This window comes from Cupressus sempervirens, chromosome 11 (genome assembly GCF_028749045.1).
Source record: "Cupressus sempervirens isolate cs-2001-9-10 chromosome 11, ASM2874904v1, whole genome shotgun sequence".
Lineage (NCBI taxonomy): Eukaryota > Viridiplantae > Streptophyta > Pinopsida > Cupressales > Cupressaceae > Cupressus > Cupressus sempervirens.
In genome coordinates this window covers 305799597-305817194 of record NC_143128.1, presented here as the reverse complement: position 1 = coordinate 305817194, position 17598 = coordinate 305799597, and the positions used below count along the sequence as shown (strand labels likewise).

Below are 17598 nucleotides of genomic sequence, written 5' to 3'. Positions count from 1 at the left end.
TATGGCTTTTTTTTAATCTATGCCTGTGTTGGTCGAAATTTTGACCAACAAGAGCTTAATATCTAAAAAGGGCAAATGCCGCCCATTTCATTGTATTCTCCATTCAACTTCAATGCGTGTGTGGGAGTTGAAGAACTAGGGAGCTTTGAGTGAAAACATAGATTTATAGGTTTATTTTTATGATAGAGATCCACATCAGTGTTTAATTGTATGCATCATGTGCGATCCAGAGGCTTCTTGCATTGAGAGGCAGGCATCAGTTGTAGAGGCCCTCATAAAACCTATGGCCTATTCATTCGGCTTTTTCATTTCACATTGCCACGATGAATGAGTTTTTTTGCAAATTTCTATGCGGGTCTTATTGAAGAGACCTTTCTATTGGTCTATCACAAATTTATAATAGGTAAGCTTTTGGAAATATTAAACCTTGAGTGTTGTCCTCTTGTTTACTTAGAGATTTTATGCCTTCATTCTCTGTGTTTTTAAAGTGCTTGATACATGTTATGTTACTCAATGCTGATGAGATGCATCATTATGAAAAATGGCAATTGGTTTGCATTATTATTTAATGATTTTTTTTCAAAACAATGTGTTTTTGAACTGCAAAATCCTTGCTCTAATTTCTGTATTCTAATCATATATTGATCTTCTCCCTTCATTTAAATTTTTCTCCATCTATAACTAGACTATAGTTGCATTTTAAGACAATGACCAAAGGAAGACATTGAGTTCAAAACATCTTGAAATTAAAACACTTCAACTATTCCATCAGGTTTTATGAAATTGGGTGTACCTGAAACTGTTATGATGGAAATAAATAAATCACAGTGATTTTCCTGAAAAGAAACTTAGAGTCATTTACTATGAATCTATTGAGAAATACATGCATTCAATGAATACTAAGTGAATCGTTTGCCCTATCTCTTTTGGGCTATTGTGAAAGCATGATATCATCTTTGATTCTCCTATTTGTTTTATGTTTTTTTTCATGTCAAGCCATCATGATAGTTGGCTTACTATACTTTATCAGTAACCTGTTCGCCTCACAGGGGTTTCATACTTTATATGGCATGAGACCTGTTCTCTTCTATTGATCTTTGTTTCACATCTAAGCCGTGATCTTCATTTCTTTGAACCTTTCTTAAACCCTTTAATTTCTTCCATAAAGTATTTTTTGATACATTTAATAACATCATTTTTGATAAACAGAGAGGCTTGAACCAAATCTTCTTTCAATAGAGGTTGGTGTGGACTATGTACACTCTCCATTTAATGGTTTCAAAGTGATAAAATTGGAGGTTTATAGGATCTTTTGGCTTCAATAGCTCTCTATTCCATACTGGTTCTAAAGAGGGCTTAACCTCTCCCCTTGCCATTTCTACACGGCCTTTAAGAAATTGACCCGCTCCTCGTCCATCACATACACTATGGTGGAAACTCACTCCCACAACAAAACCATTGCATGCAAAACAAGTTACCTATATGGAGTAAATACAAGAAATAAAAACAAAACAATGCACAAATCTTGTTAAAAAATCATATATTAAATCATTAGTACAAATTTAAATAAATAAGTTACAAATCCATCAAATATAATGAAAATGATAACTAAAAAAATACTAGAAACTAGGAGATCCAAAAAGTTTCTTGAATATAGAAATTGGAAAAGAAAATTCAAGATAATAAAACCCAATGTAAGAGAGTAATACAACTCAATATAGGATAGTAAGAGTCAAGAACTTAGGAGTATCCATTCCACCAAATTTTTTAGTGGCATCGATCTTAGAGTCTTGCACTTAGCAATATTAGAATATTTTTGGTGGGTTTGTTAAGAACCATTCAACTTCACCAATCGTTAACATATGTTTTGATATATGAAAATTGTAAGTAATAGAATTGACTTATCGTAACATTGTTATCATTTTGTTCAAACTCCCATTAGAACACTTTTCATCGACAAATGTTTCAATATACTAAAACTATGAATAATAAGATTGCCTTACCTTGGTGGTGTTATCATTTTGTTCAAACTCCTCTTCCATCTATGACCTTTCCAACTCATTTTTGAAACCAAAAGCATAACCCTTCTCCCCACCCCCCTTCTCCTCAAGGAAGAATTAAGGTTGGAATAAAAAAGTCAACTTTGACTATTTAACACTTTGGTCTAGGAATTAAGCTTAGTGTGTGATGTTTAAGCTATTCCTTCTCCCTAACCCCAACCTCAAAGATAAAACACTTTCTAAAGGAGATAAACTTAATACTTCACTTTTATATAAATAAAAAAGCAAAGTGAAGAATTACTTGAACAACCAGAAGATGAAAGTTCTTGATAGGAGTAGTAATAGGTGGAAGTGAATAATTCAGCTGTTGAAATGATGGGTTTATGTCATCCAAATCTCCCAAGGCTAAAAGAGTGTTATCTGCCATTGCTTCCACAAATAGCGCACCCTCACCTATGCAATCCACTTCAAAATCCCCATTTTCTTTTCCTCTGAGCCTTCCAACCAAGGGAAAATAATATAGTAGAGAAAGAAAACTAGTTTAAAATTAAATTATGTAAAAGTTTTTTGTATCAATCTTTTAGATCAGATTTCATGATTCATCATCAGGATATTATGAATCACAAAGTGGGGTACAAAAATTGTGTACACAATTTAATCTAGAGATAGCTTTCTCTATACAATCTGGATTGTGGAAATCTCTTATTATTGATACTAAGTATGAATGATCCAACTATATTAAACATCTTACACAATTTTCTAAATAGAGATGAATGGGTGTTTAACCTTGAAGGTTTGATTGTTTCCAAGAGTCAATGCAGTGGGGAAACTTCTATCAATTGTTCTTGTTGCTACTGTAATTAACCAGGGAGTTGTATTTGTAACTATATTTGAGTAAGGTCTAGAGTTTCCAACTGAACAAACTACAACAATTCCTTTTTGCAGATCATGAAATGACCCAATAGCAATTGCATCATCAAAATAAGCATGTAGTGAAGGTGGTGATCCAAGAAACATAGAGAGCACATCCACACCATCATGAATTGCATCATCAAATGTAGCAAGTATATTAGTTGAATTACAATCACTTGTAGCCCAACATACTTTGTATCTTGCACAACCCCCCACCCCCCCTACAGGACCTTTGTGGACAACTACTGATACATTTGTCTATTAGTATAGATAATCTGGAGTCCATAATTATTAAGACATCTTAAATATTGAATGACACTTTGAAATAACCACTTTTCAACACTTTGATGCTTAATGAATTCTACAAGAAATTTTATTGATATGGAAAATGAATTTTTTTTATTTAAAATAGTTAAATTACATTAAAAACAACAAAATAAATTGCTGAAATCTAATATATAATTTAGACTCAAAGAATGTACAAAATTAATTATAGTCACTTTCCCATTGAAAAAATACAAAATTACACAACTCAAAGCATGTCTATCCAGAAGCAAAATTGGCAATATACTTTTAGTCCAATCAATCAATCTGTCACATCAATAATTTAACACAAATGGTTTTCTTGGGGCTCTATCTAGGGAATTCTAGAATCAGAGGTGGAATCATTTTTGGATTTGAACGAAAAATTGTTTGGTCTAATCTACTCTTGGATGTGGTAACTTATCAACAATTGTTAGGCTTAATGAAAACCATTTAAAAAATGACATTTTGATGGCAGAAATGAGATAGACAATTTTGTTTTCTTTGATCGATGGGACTAAATACAAATTCCTATGCATAGATTGACAATGGCTCCAAACACAATATTTTCTAGACAAAAACTTTACTATCTTGAATAAGAAAATTAGAAATGAAGAATTTGAGAGAAGAATAATGGCATAGCTATACATAACTATGAATGCAAATGTAACCAATGATCTATGGATGACCAACTAAAGGAACTCTTTCTAGTGATGAGATATTATGTCAAAGATGGTATGATTCAAAGGAATTGGATAAAAAAAAACATTAGCTCAAGAACAAGAAAAAACATCAGGTTATTGTGAATGGACTTAAATGGTAATAAAGAGGCTTTTATATCTATGTGGTCAATGTCTTAGGAGCCTCCAAAAAAATCCTGTGAAAGATATGTCATCTGCATACCCATTTCACTCAAAAAAAACCTTTGTATGAAGCCATTTCTAGGCTATGAAATGCTCTTCCATGAAAAATTATGAAGAAATGTGCTTAATTTAGTAACATCAATGAAAATATTCTATCCATGACTCAAATTGAGAGAGCCCAAGAATTCAAACAAGGCATTAGAGTGTTTTTGTTTTCTTTTTGCACCTAGGATCTTAATGTAACAATTTTTTTGTTTTAATATGATGGTAGCCGATACTTTCAAATATAATAATGTGTAGTAAAACTTATGTTCAATTTGTGAATAATTTAACAATAAAATTAAACAAAAATGCAAAATAAAACAATAATTCAAAATAGAGCAAAAGATGTCAACTAGGCTCAAAATACTTTAAAAAAATTGAAGTATACAAAAACTCATACCCATAAACGATATGTTTATGTCATTGAAAAAACTATAAGAATAGTAGAGAAAAAAGAAAACTAGGAAAAGTACCAAAATAATTACTTTATTGAACAATACAACAACACTTTGGAGAGAGCCTCTCTAATTATTTTTGCAAGATCAGCAAAAATACTATCATGAGCATTGTAAACTAATAAGGAAGTAAAGATATGTCTTCTTAACATGGCTAAGTTATCAATAGAGAAGAGGGGGAGAATAGTTTTGGTTGTAGGTAGAGAAGGGGCCACCATGACTAGTTTAGAGCTCTTCACCTTCCACTCTCTTGCCCCAAATTTCTCCATTCTTATTCTTTTGATACTCAAATTGTGAGATAGAAACTAATACTCAAATTGTGAGATTAAAACAACATGTAGAGATCCCTTATATATACTGCTCCAACCAATAAGTAGCCAAATTATTCCATTTATAATTGTTTCTACCTAAAACAAATTATGTTGTATATTTTTAGTGGGTTTTGTAATTATATTGTGACTATAAACATCAAACTATCAACCCACTCCAAATTTTGCATTTTTAATCCCTTCACTAAAATGGCATCTCTTTATATTGTTAAAATAAATAACTCATAATCCTCAAAAGCCAATTCTTGCATTTTTTGTGGGCAAAGAAATCTATTTTGAAAAAGAGTTGTTTCCTAAAACCTAGTGCAAATGGGTTGGTAAACCCCTGGAAATACAGCAAAATACAAATTTTGACATTCATAATTGATTGTCACACTTAAACTCCAGAGGGCTCAATATACTGCATAAAAATATGGCTATATTGGTTGCTTAAAAAACTGAAAATCAATAGTGTGAACTCTTAAAAATTAGTAGGGGAAAAAAAGCCCAAAAGATATGATATATATTTTTGTTCACACTTTATCCAACAATTGAATTGCTGGCTAGTTAAGATAAGATGGGTAATAAAGTCATGAACTATTTACTATTCAGAAAAGCTGCACAATGATAGAAGGGTGATAAATGAAACAATATATTTATATTACATGGTATTCAGAAAGTAAAGAGTACAGTCATTACTACATTGCAATAGAAAGGCAAAAGAAATTCAATGGTTTTATGAATATATCCAATGGTTGTATTGTTTAGAACTGCTTCGGCTAAAGCTATAATATTCTAGTGGACTTAAATGAACAAAATGAAAGAATAGAATTTAGAAATAGCATGATTGAATGAAACATAAGTATGATGTTATCAGCTTTTTGCAGTATTATCTATAAGCATAATAAAAGAAAAGGGGGAAAATGAATCTTTATAATAAGGGGAAATTGTTTTCATCTTTATTTCATATTTGAAATCTTTAAAAAAAATGTCTTAACTTTTATAAAGAAATATATTGTTCAAAGAATCAAGATGACAAGCTCGAAATAAGTCATCCTACCACCCAATAACCTAAAATCAAGTATTTAACATTTTGAGTTTGTAGATCCAAAAAAACAAGTATCCTTAAGTCTAATATCATAGCATCTAATACTTAGAATAAGTACAATAGAACTTGCATTTTACTAAAGAAACACTAAGGCACAAGAAGTAGATAGGAAGAAAAGGAAAGAGAAAAATAGGAAAAGAAACTGAGGAAGACTAATAATAAGAACTCCACATTTTGACACTAGAAGATCACATTCCATCCACCACAAACTTGAGCTGACTTTGAGGAGTGATCTAACAATAGCTCAGATGAGGAGGGGTGGAACATAAACAATCTTGAGAAAAGAAGTAAGCCTATAGGTATCTTTAAAGTGATCCAAAGGTACAACCATGGAAGGAACCACCATTACTTCTATGATTTCACTAAATTTCTTCATAGCCTCCTAATGGTGTTCACGTATTTAACGAAAATTTGTCGATGACAAAAACTCTTCAAGAGTGCCATATTCGTCAATGTCATAAAATATAAAACATAATAATCATTCTACAAAATTAATTATGTACTATTGCAAAGCGTAATCCAAGATAGGAGGACCAATATTTTTATGAGTACAAATAAGGCCAACTCTTCAATATGGAGACAACATGATATCTAGATATGTGGTCAAGAATCTTGAAGTAATCTCAAAGAATATGGTAGTATAATTCATCCTGGTCCATTTTTTGTCGAAGATCTCAAGAATGGCATGTCAATAATCTCATGATTATATAGTGGAGATGGTCCAGTAGTTGACTATCCTAGCTTTGTGCTTCTCAAAATCCTACATGCACACTACTACATTTAACATCATTTTTCTACCAAAATTTTTGACCATCAACTAAATAAATTTAGGCTGGTCGAAATGTAAAGGCAAAAATTTCTTTTTTTTAACGTATAAGACTCGTGTTGGTCAAAATTTTGACCAACATAGGGCTTATACATGCACAAAGGAATTTTTTTTTGTCCTTTTACGTCTTTCCAATGCTCGATTTTATTTCAAGTTTTTGGAGCATTTTCGCATGGTTTTTGGAGAGCCCAGTTTCATTTAAGGATGGTCTTCAAAGCAAATCAAACCAGACTTTGAGGGTTGCTAGAGAGAATCTGGTAAGTTGTTTTGTGATATATTGTTTGTTTTTTTTCAGTGACTAGAAGTGAACATGGAAAAGAACTTACTTTGATATAAAGGTTATTTGAGATCCAGTTCGGTGTAGTAATGCATATGGGTTAAACCCACCAAACTCAAAATGAACTGAGTTGGCCCCTCTCTGGAAGAATGCCTTTATATATTATCTTAAAATGAAAGGATGTTGTTTTGTGTGCCTATAAAATCTTCTTTAACTCTCTGCTCATGCTTTTGTAGAGACTGTTTATAAGACATTCTTCCTTGGCTAGGTAGGAGCTAATAAAGCCCTACTGTATTTAGTTGTCTACTATCAAAGAGTCTTCCCCAAATAAGGCCTTTTTCTGCTACGTATCATCCAACTATTTTCATTGTCATTGTTTTTGTTTTTATATTTCAATATGTGCAAATTGAATATATATAGACATGATGCAGCATAAAGTAGTGTAAGCAAGATCTTGGTGGGCATCAGTATAGTAGCGTGTCAAATAGTGCCTGACAAGTTGTGATGTGTGCTGGATAGTTAGAAAGTGCTTAAAACACTTTATGCCCTCTTGAACTTCTTAATCGAACCAAGAGCAACTTTTTAAAAATTGGACCATTGGAAAATAGGTAAATATAATGGAAGTTTGTATGAACCAATTTTAATTATATTTAGGATTATAAAACAGACAACAAATGGTTGTGGGCATCATTTCTTAACCTTGTTATTAGAGTAGCAATAGTAGAGTTTTGTATCTTCCACTCACCATTAGGCTTTTAACTATCCAAGGGCAAATAGGCAAAAGAAGCCATTGATAAGGCATTGAAAGAGATCATTCAAAAGCCTTGTAGCAGGGAAGGAGTGGATTGTGAAGACATGTAACATGTATCATTCAATAGTTGTGCATTTTAGGCATGTAACATGTATCCTTGTTATTTGACCACGTGTTTTCATTATGAAAGTCTCTATGATTTAGCATTCAAGGTCATCCCATTTGACTTGACAATCATAATATTTTATTAATATTATGAGATTTTAATTATAAGACAAATGTATTAAATACAGTTTGCTACCTACATTGCTTCTGATGTTTTGAAGATTATAATTTGGATATTAGTTATCATACAATTCTCAAAGTGGATATGTGAGACCAAAATACCTTAAAATTTGAGAAAATACTTGCATAAAAGCTCCTGAATTCCCAGCTCAAACTTTGTTACTTTAGAGAAGCAATTATTTGGATTTTGTGACTGTACAATTGCTACAAGAGTCCATGTGGCTAATGTAACTGGAGAGTGTACACGAGGGGTTTGTTGAAGAGGGATAACTTGTGATCTTTACAAATACACTAGAATGTATTTCAAGTTAGTTCTGCTCAACATATAGAGAAAAATGTTCAAGCATTCCTATTAGTGGATGAGAATCTCTCTCACTTTTCTTTTCATGTTTACTTTTGAAATGATGATTTTTGCTAGTTACTTTAGACACTTCAAAGAATGTAATCCATGGTTGATCTGATATGATTACCAATTTTTGTAGTAATATGGAGCTGGCAAGGGAACAATTGTATTGATTTATATGACTAGTTCTACCATGAATTTGATTGAAAGTTGTATTTTAATTTATTTTAAATGTGTCCCAGTTGGGCACAACTTACAATAGTTTGTATGGTCTCTTTCACTTTAAACTTGATGATAGATGATATGTTATAGGAATTGATACCTCAGATTTTGTGGAGCATAGAACTATTTTCAAGTTGATAGCTATATTAAAATTAAAAAAATTCGTTCAATTTTTACAGAGACTACTCTCTGCGGCAAAACAACAGTTAGGGGAGATCATTTGAGCATTTGAATTTCTAGATCATTCTTCTCTGGACATGGTAAACACAAACTTCAATTTAAAATTATATGCACAGTGGAAATTTCTCAATAATGATATTTTTTTATTTAATATTCAGATAAGGAGACTTTTGAAATATGTTTTAGTATTGTTTTTCTCCATACTAACCTATTTGACATTTTGTCTATTAGTAGTGTTATTTGGTAGATGTAGTTTATAGGATATTCTTAGATGAGACTTACATTTGGGATGTTGTGTGGTGAGTAGAAACACTCTGATCGAGCAGGCTTGCACACCTCTCTCTGATTTGGAGAGATCTGATAAAGACATTGGAGGGTTATTTGCTAAAATAGGTATGTTGACCCAGGCCTTTTCAAAGATTCAAAATATTTTATGACATTACAATGCATAGATTGTTAGCTAGACATTTTTATTCTGATTGTGTCAATTTATAGAAATGGAAATCAATATAGGGAATGGATTCGGGGTTTTATACCCTATAAAGCAACAGTTCAGTGTTATGGAGGGTAATCATGTAGGGACACCATGTGAATCAGATTTTCTAGTGTTCCATGTACAAAAATACCATTTTTATAAGATGTTCCACACACTCATGTATTATATTGCCGCCAAATATTAGTCATCCTTATATTTTTGAACATAGATATTAATAGTCATTCTATTAAGCATTTGAGATCTATTTTCTATAAGCTACATTGCAAGATTATCCAAACCTAAATAATATGATAACATTTCACCTACTCACTGCCATGAAACTATCATATATAGTTTTGATAATTTTGATTCTGTTATTCATAACTTTTAAACTATACATTATTACACCAATTACAGTGGTGGGATTGTGGATATTCAGCCTTCCTAAAATATATCCAAAAATTAGAATCATCCAATAGTTAGATAGAAATTTATGGCCTCTACACTGAGATGGATTATTATTGTCATAGAATTTATGAGTTTTGCCCTCTAGAACGTCAAATAACTTCCAAGATACAAAACCAAGAAATATCAAAATAAATTTATTTGAAAGATGCATGAATCTTATTTCCCAAAAGGTAAAACTCAGCATTTTTCCATGGTCAAAATGTGTTATTTGATCAAACCCTTATCACTAGGTCTGTAAATAAGAGTTTCAAGATAATTTTTACAAAAACCAAAGGATTTGTCAATATACTTCTCATACAAAACCTCTAATTTTCTTCCAATGAAAGAGGATTAAATATAATTCACTTCTAAATAGATTGAATTTATTTATCAATCCATTAACATAACAATAAATGCATGAAAACAGGATGCAACATGACTGCAAACAAAAAGATAGTTTTGAATTTACACAAATCATATTTAAAATTTCCTTGAATATTCTTACAAAGTTTAGCCAAATGGTTTTATTCATATGTTGACCCTTTCTTTACTTCTTTAAAAGTCTTAATTCATGAAGCTCCTCTAAGTCCCACCGTAGTTGGGTTACTCATTCCTTCTCTAGCAAGACTGGTTGATTCTAAGTCTCTATGCTTTTATGCCTGTAATTTCATGCTCACCATATAGGTGTTTTTCTTCCTTCCTCATAACCTAAGATTGTAAAATAACATATGCATAAGTATCAAGCCAATATAGGGAATGGATTCAAAATTCCATACCTTGTAAAGTAGCAGTTTAGTGTGTAAGTAATAGTTAATAGAACAGTTTTGTAAAAGATAAATAAAATTTGTAGTGTGTGCTTGATATAACAGCTTTGGTTTTTTTTTGTCTCGAGACAGATTCTTGTCAAAGAGTTTTCTTGTTTTCCAAACAGTCAATTTTCTTGTTCATTGTGGTGTTAACAAAAATAGTGAGAAGTGGTTACAAGGGTTATCAAGGTCAAGGTTGAAGGCATGAGAAGACATTAAGGTCTCAAGATAACCAACATGGCCATGTTAGAACAGTTGATGTAATAAGACCTTGTGAAGGTCCTTTTTGATATGTTTGTAATCATTTTAGTTACATTTGAAAACATCAATTAACAAAAACCATATGTACAGATATAAACATTAATCACAACATGTACAATTTATTTGTAGGGATATTTTCCTGTGAAGAAAGACCACACCTGACAATATGAACCCAAAACAAAATAATGAGACAATTGCTGCATTGTGGGCTCAGTTCTGAAGAAAACTTGATAAATGTTATTGTCCTTGCAAAAAGCGTAAGGGCTTAAAGAATCAAAGAATTCTAATCACAATAGACCAAAGTCATTGTAGGCAATATGGTCATGTTGAAGGGGACCATGATTTTCGTCTATTTCTGAATGTGGATTTCCTACTGGAGGAACATGGAGGTGTGAATATCCAAGATGAGGATAACACTCCCATGCAAGAAGATGATAATGTGCTGGAGGACATGATTGAAGAAGATGGTATTAGGGCAAGTGATGAAGAGGCTCACAATGATGGTACTAGTGAATCTAATAATAATGATGAAGATGGTCTTGATATACCTTTACTTGAGAAGGCACATGAGCCCTTATACGAAGGCTCCCAAACAAATCTACTGTTAGCTATAGTGTTGTTGGTGAACTTAAAGGTTATGAATAGTATATCCAATGTAGCAATTTCACATATGCTAAGGTATCTCATTTTTGTCATCTTCAAGGTTAGCATACAATTACTATTCATTATATTAACAATGCATATTTGTTGTTGTAGGTTGATTAGTGAGTTTTTGTTACCACCATCAAATATTTTGCCTCGTTCGTATTGAGAATTATCTAACATAATGGATCAGATTGGAATGAAGTATCAGACAATACATGCATGTCCTAATGATCACATCCTATATCATAAACAACATGAATTTGCAACAGAATGCCCTGATTTTCATGTTAGTAGATATTGGTCAGATCAAATAACAAAAAAAGTGCCTCACAAGGTTCTTCAGTCCATTCCCATTATTCCACATCTTGAATAGTTATTCAGGTGCGCTAGCTTGGCATAATTTATGGATTACCATGCACACAATAGAAGTCAAGATGACATTATGTGAATGTCTATCGATGGTTCTACATTTAAAGAGATAGAAGAAACACGATCACACTTTAAAGAAGAACCTCGTAATCTGAAACTTTCATTGCCAGCGGACGGTGTCAATCCATATGTAGATATGAGATCTATTTACTCAGTATGGCCTATTTTTGTTATTAACAATAACATTCCTCCCTGGATGTCCATAAAGAGGGAGCACATAATGTTTTCATTAATTGTGCCAAGTTTATTTATTTATTTTATAGTTATCTAAATTAATTTATAAATAGTGCATGAAAATGGTTATAATAATTACGTAATGTTTATGTTCATTCAATTGCTAGGTAAATATCAAGTTAAAGATATGAACGTATATATTGAGCCTCTAATTGACAAGTTTTTGAAGTTATGGAATGGCATCACTATGTATGACATCTCTAGATTGATAGGACATCGACAATTTCAATCCCATGCAATGCCTGTATGGACAATACATGATGCCCCTGGGCTAACTCATTTTTGTGGTATTTTATATTGTTAAGATCACATATTTTTGGTCTGTTATAGTGCTTAGACATTACTATGTCTGTTATAGTGCTTAGATATTACTATCGAATGCTTAAGTTGTGCATGATAATTGTACATGATCCAATTATACATGATCTTTTAGGTCTTTAGACAAAGAGAAAATTTGCATGTCCAGTTTGTGCTCTAACTATAAAATGTCATCATTCGAGAAGTTTAGAAAAGTAGGTGTTTGATGAGTTTAGACACTTTCTCCACAATAACATACGTATCAAATTGCTAAAAAGTATATTTTCAATGGGAAAGAAGAGACATCATCAAGGTCACAAAGAATGACACCTCATTTATAGAAGTTGGAATACGATCGACTAAATCATCGAGGTAATGTCCAATTTGTCATCCGAAGTTTACAATTTGTATTTTGATATTGTCTTATATTTACTAATGATGTAACTGATGCTTGTGAAGGTCGTCAAGGCATCATCAACCAACTTCCTAGAGGAATGAAAAGTTATCCTACTCAATTTAGTAGGTTACCATACTACAAGGATCTCCCAATCATGCATTTGTTTGATGCTATGAATATTGAAAAGAATGTAATAGAGACACTATGGAAAATGTTTGATGGAAGGCATGATAGAGAACAAATTGCTAAAATTTGTACTGACATTCATGAATCTAATCATGCACTAAAATTTTTCATTGAATCAAATAGGAATGGAGACCGCATAAATACAAGTGCCCTTCCTTGGTTATTAACATAGCAACAAAGTGATGAATTAAAAGAAGTCATTAAAAAAAACTAAATTTTCAATAGGATTTGCTGCAAATATAAGTACTCTTCTATCAAGAAAAGGTGATTTTGGGCCAGGGTTGAAGAAACGTGATTGGCATACCTTCCTCAAAGTAAGTCAAATTTTTTATTTACAGTATATTTGTAAGATTGAATGTAGTACCTGTTGCATTATTTAATAATATATTGAAATGATCATTTTTTACTGATTGCAGTTTGTCCTACCTCTATCCCTTCCACAATAGTTTGACAATAGTATTAAACAAGTTATATATGATCCTGGAAAATACATGAGGTTAGAAGAGTGTTTTTCCTTAGATTTGTAGCTTTTTATCTGAAATCTATTGTATAATTTTATTTGAAATCTCCTCTATGTTTTTTTGCATGTTGAATCTCTTTTAGGTGGTTATCATCTAAATAAATTGATAAAAAAGATATAAAATATTGGAAGAGAAAAATTTCATAGCTTATGTGTGAAATGCAAAAGTGTTTACCTCCAATGTTTTTCAATGCTCAAGAACACTACCTCATACATCAAGTTGAGGAGATTGAATTGTGTGGACCTTTACAAGCTAGATCAATGTGGATGGTTGAGAGACACTTGAAATTTATGAAGGGCTTGGTTCGACAAAGAGCACATCTTGAGGGTTATATGATAGAGGGATATGTGATATACCAAACAATGGTGTATATCAGTGAATATCTTCCAAACTTTGCAGCAGGTATCCATGTAGATCGCATTTGGGATCCCAACTGTAATGACAAATTCCAAGGGGAGTACCTGATGGGGAAAGGTAGATTGAGGAGGGTGAGAGGTAATTATAAGTTTTTTTTGTAATTTAACAATTCTTAGCCATCATCAATATATATAAGTTTTTTCTAACTAGTGTAATTGTCTTCTTTATAGTTGGTCGTGAGTGAGATGCACTACACTTGTATGTTGTAAACAATTTTGATTGGATGATAGTGTGGATTGAACAGTCTCAAAAAAATGGTCACTCATTTACACGCGATGGTGTTGCATTGTTAGTTAAAGAAGCTCATCGTAATGGAGATCCCAATGTTATGCCAATGGTAATTGATCTAATATATGGCTTAAGAGATACAAAGGTATGCATAAGATTACTAATCATGAGACATAAGTTTAATATCAACTCACAGATTAATGAGAAGATTCTTGAAATGTTTGAATAATTGCAAGTCAAACACCACAAAGCTATGTACTACCATGGCTATAAATTTTGCACAAAAAATTTAGATGAAACGAAGAAAATGTGTGATTCTCGGATAAGTGTTGTCTTCATGGTCACCAATATTTCATGTAGAACTGACATACATCCTCAACAATTTGAAAATTGATACTATGGCATTTTGGATGATATACTTGAGTGCAACTTTAATTCATTCAAAATAGTTCTATTTGTTGTCAAATGGTTCAGGTTATGATTGAATTGAAATGATCCTGATAGGACTATTATTGAACACAACAATTATTTTACTATGATTAATACAAGGTCATTTGAGCCAGTCAGAGATGAGCCCTATGTTCTTCCAAGTCAATGTGAGCAAGTGTTTTACTTTGGTGTTCCAAACAAACCAGGTTGGTCATTTGTTGTTAGACATGACCGAAGAGGAAGGTCGGTAAAGTATAATGTGATCGAAGAAGAAGATAATGAAGAAGCACAAGAGGAAGTAAATGATTATCAAGAACGACAGTTACCCAATGATGAAAAAGAAGAAGATGGTGATGATTTTGGTCATGCTAATGATAATGGTGATAATGATGATGATGATGCTGATGAAATCATGATCATGGTGATGAAGATGGTGATGAAGATGGTGATGATCATGGCGATGATGGTCATGATGATGATAGTGATCAAGATGATGATGATGGTGATGAAGAAGGTGGTGGTGACGATGACGATCAAAGTGACAAGTACGATGATGGTGATCATGATGATAATGATGATGATGATGATGATGACATGGATGAAGATCATGATGATCAATGAAATCTTCAGGTACGATCAATGTCAACTATGATGGGGTCTTGTATGACCAAATATTTCTTTCCAAACCATACATGCACATATAAACATTAAGTAGAACATGTCTAATATTTTTTTAGATATAAACATTAGTTACGCTAAATTTTTAACTTAAGACAAATGATTTACATATACAACCTACTTTATTATGAATATTTTTTTTGGTAAGTCTATTACTTTAATTTCGCTGCTGATTTCTAAGACTTACTAATTTTTTTCACAAGGCGATATGGATGCACCATCTTAGACACCTTCAATAGAGGTTAATTATTGTAAATTTTAATGTTAATATAGAAACAAATTTCCTATTATTATATTCTTTTCTTTATGGCTTTGGAGTTATTTTGATGAAAGTATATGAATATTTGATGTCACAAATGATAGGAAAAAGCTATATTGATCGCTGATAAAATGCAATCTGAAATACAAGCATCATATCTAAATGGCATTGGCCTTAGTACTAACCCTATATTCATCACCCAAAAAATTATGCAAAGATACACTGATGAGCTTGTTAAAATTATCATCAAGGGTGACAAAAGTGAGGAGAAAGAGGCACTAAGAATAGAATTGGACCGTAGGATCCAATCTTTGAAAGTAAGCAGTAATTAGACTAAAGCAGTAATAGAAATTCAATAGATATTGATATTTTATAGTATCTTATGGATCATGATCTCTAATTTTATGTGTTCTTGTATAGACATATGTGCCAGTTGTGAGGTCACATGGTGAACATGGTTAGGGTTGTTGCACAGTACCTTCATGTAAGTAACACTTTGTTTGTTTGATCAACATTATAACACTTACTTTTTTTTTTGTGGATGTTTCTCGGTAGTATCCCATTTGATCTTTATCCATTGCAAATGTCTTTTCTAACAATATTCTATTCTTCAGATCATGATCAAGTGCGGACTCCTCTTTCAGTTGGTGGTCCACTATTGTCTGTTGCATTGTCGGCAACAAGGACCATGCAAACATCATCATCTATGCCCAGTAGAACTGGTAAAACCTTACTTTTCTATATTTTGTAATGTCTTTCTACAAGTTGATGAACAATGAAGTAGCATATTAGTGGTTAAATGATGTCTACAGAAGCTTGCATACACACAAACACATGCATACACACACCACGCATACATACATACATACATACATATATACATACATATATATAGCCACACATAGAGAGACATTGAGATAGGTAGGGAGGTAGACCAATAGAGACCAGTACTAAAATTGTCATTTAATTGTTATGATGTTTCAGTTGATAGAGTAACACAGAGTAGTACTACTGAAGCTGATCCATTTCTTAGAGCAATTCGTGTGATTAGTACTGATTCGTATGAAGGTACATTGTTGCTGAATAAGAAAACTATGTTTCCATTAAGAGAACAAAAGTTTCCAGGTGATTAAAAATTGATATTATTTAAAGTGTAAATTTAGTTTACTTTTACATTACTCATTTTGGACTGATAAATCTTTTATGTTTTTGTAAGTAATAATGCTTTCTTTGAACTTCTTTTTCATATGACATTGAGACTAGTTGGACCCATCATACGTAAAAGGTACATAGCTTCATATCATTGCTACATAATTTTTCTTTTCTTCTATTTATTGTAATATATTAAATTTATTGATCTAACAATCTATTTGTTTTTTAAAAGGTGGAATTTACAAGCTGTGGAATTAAAAAATCAGCTGATTGCATCCATTGAGGAGAAATTTGGGAAAAACATTTTTGACACTAGCCTACTTTTGAAAAGAGCAGCAAACCATGTAAAGACTGTGAGGGGTCAATATAGAAGGGCTCTTAAGGATAACCCAAAGTATGAACGTCCTTCTATGATTCTACTGATGGAGTGGAATGAAATAATAGAAGATGCAAAAGAGAAAAGGCTATGTGAAGATAGAGATAATGAAGCAACATAAGGCAAAAAGAGGTATGTCATTATAGTATTAAGTACATTGTAATCATGCACTAATTAGTGATATTTGTAAATATATAATCTAAGATGCTTGAAATTGTTCATAGATTGCAGGACACATTCGTGGCTACAAAAGCAAGAATAGAAAAGGTTGGCCAACACAAACTTGGCTCTAGTGGCTATATGAATCTGTAGTCTTGACTTGTAAGTAGAGCAATGAATTTTTTTATTTTTTTTTAATATAATGTTGCAAATAGTTTTGTTTAATGAAACCATACATGGAAAACTGATGTTATCAAGCAAAAAATACAGGGCACAGATTACAATGTGGAGGTCACAGATGAAGATAGAAAAATTGCCTTGAAGGAA

The 17598-nt window shown here is 32.0% G+C and overlaps 1 pseudogene; it reads right to left on the bottom strand.

Annotated features, from left to right (window-relative positions):
* Nucleotides 1-1122: 1122 nt before the first annotated feature.
* Nucleotides 1123-4844, bottom strand: LOC149529349 (10-deacetyl baccatin III-10-O-acetyl transferase pseudogene; annotated as a pseudogene).
* Nucleotides 4845-17598: the final 12754 nt, after the last annotated feature.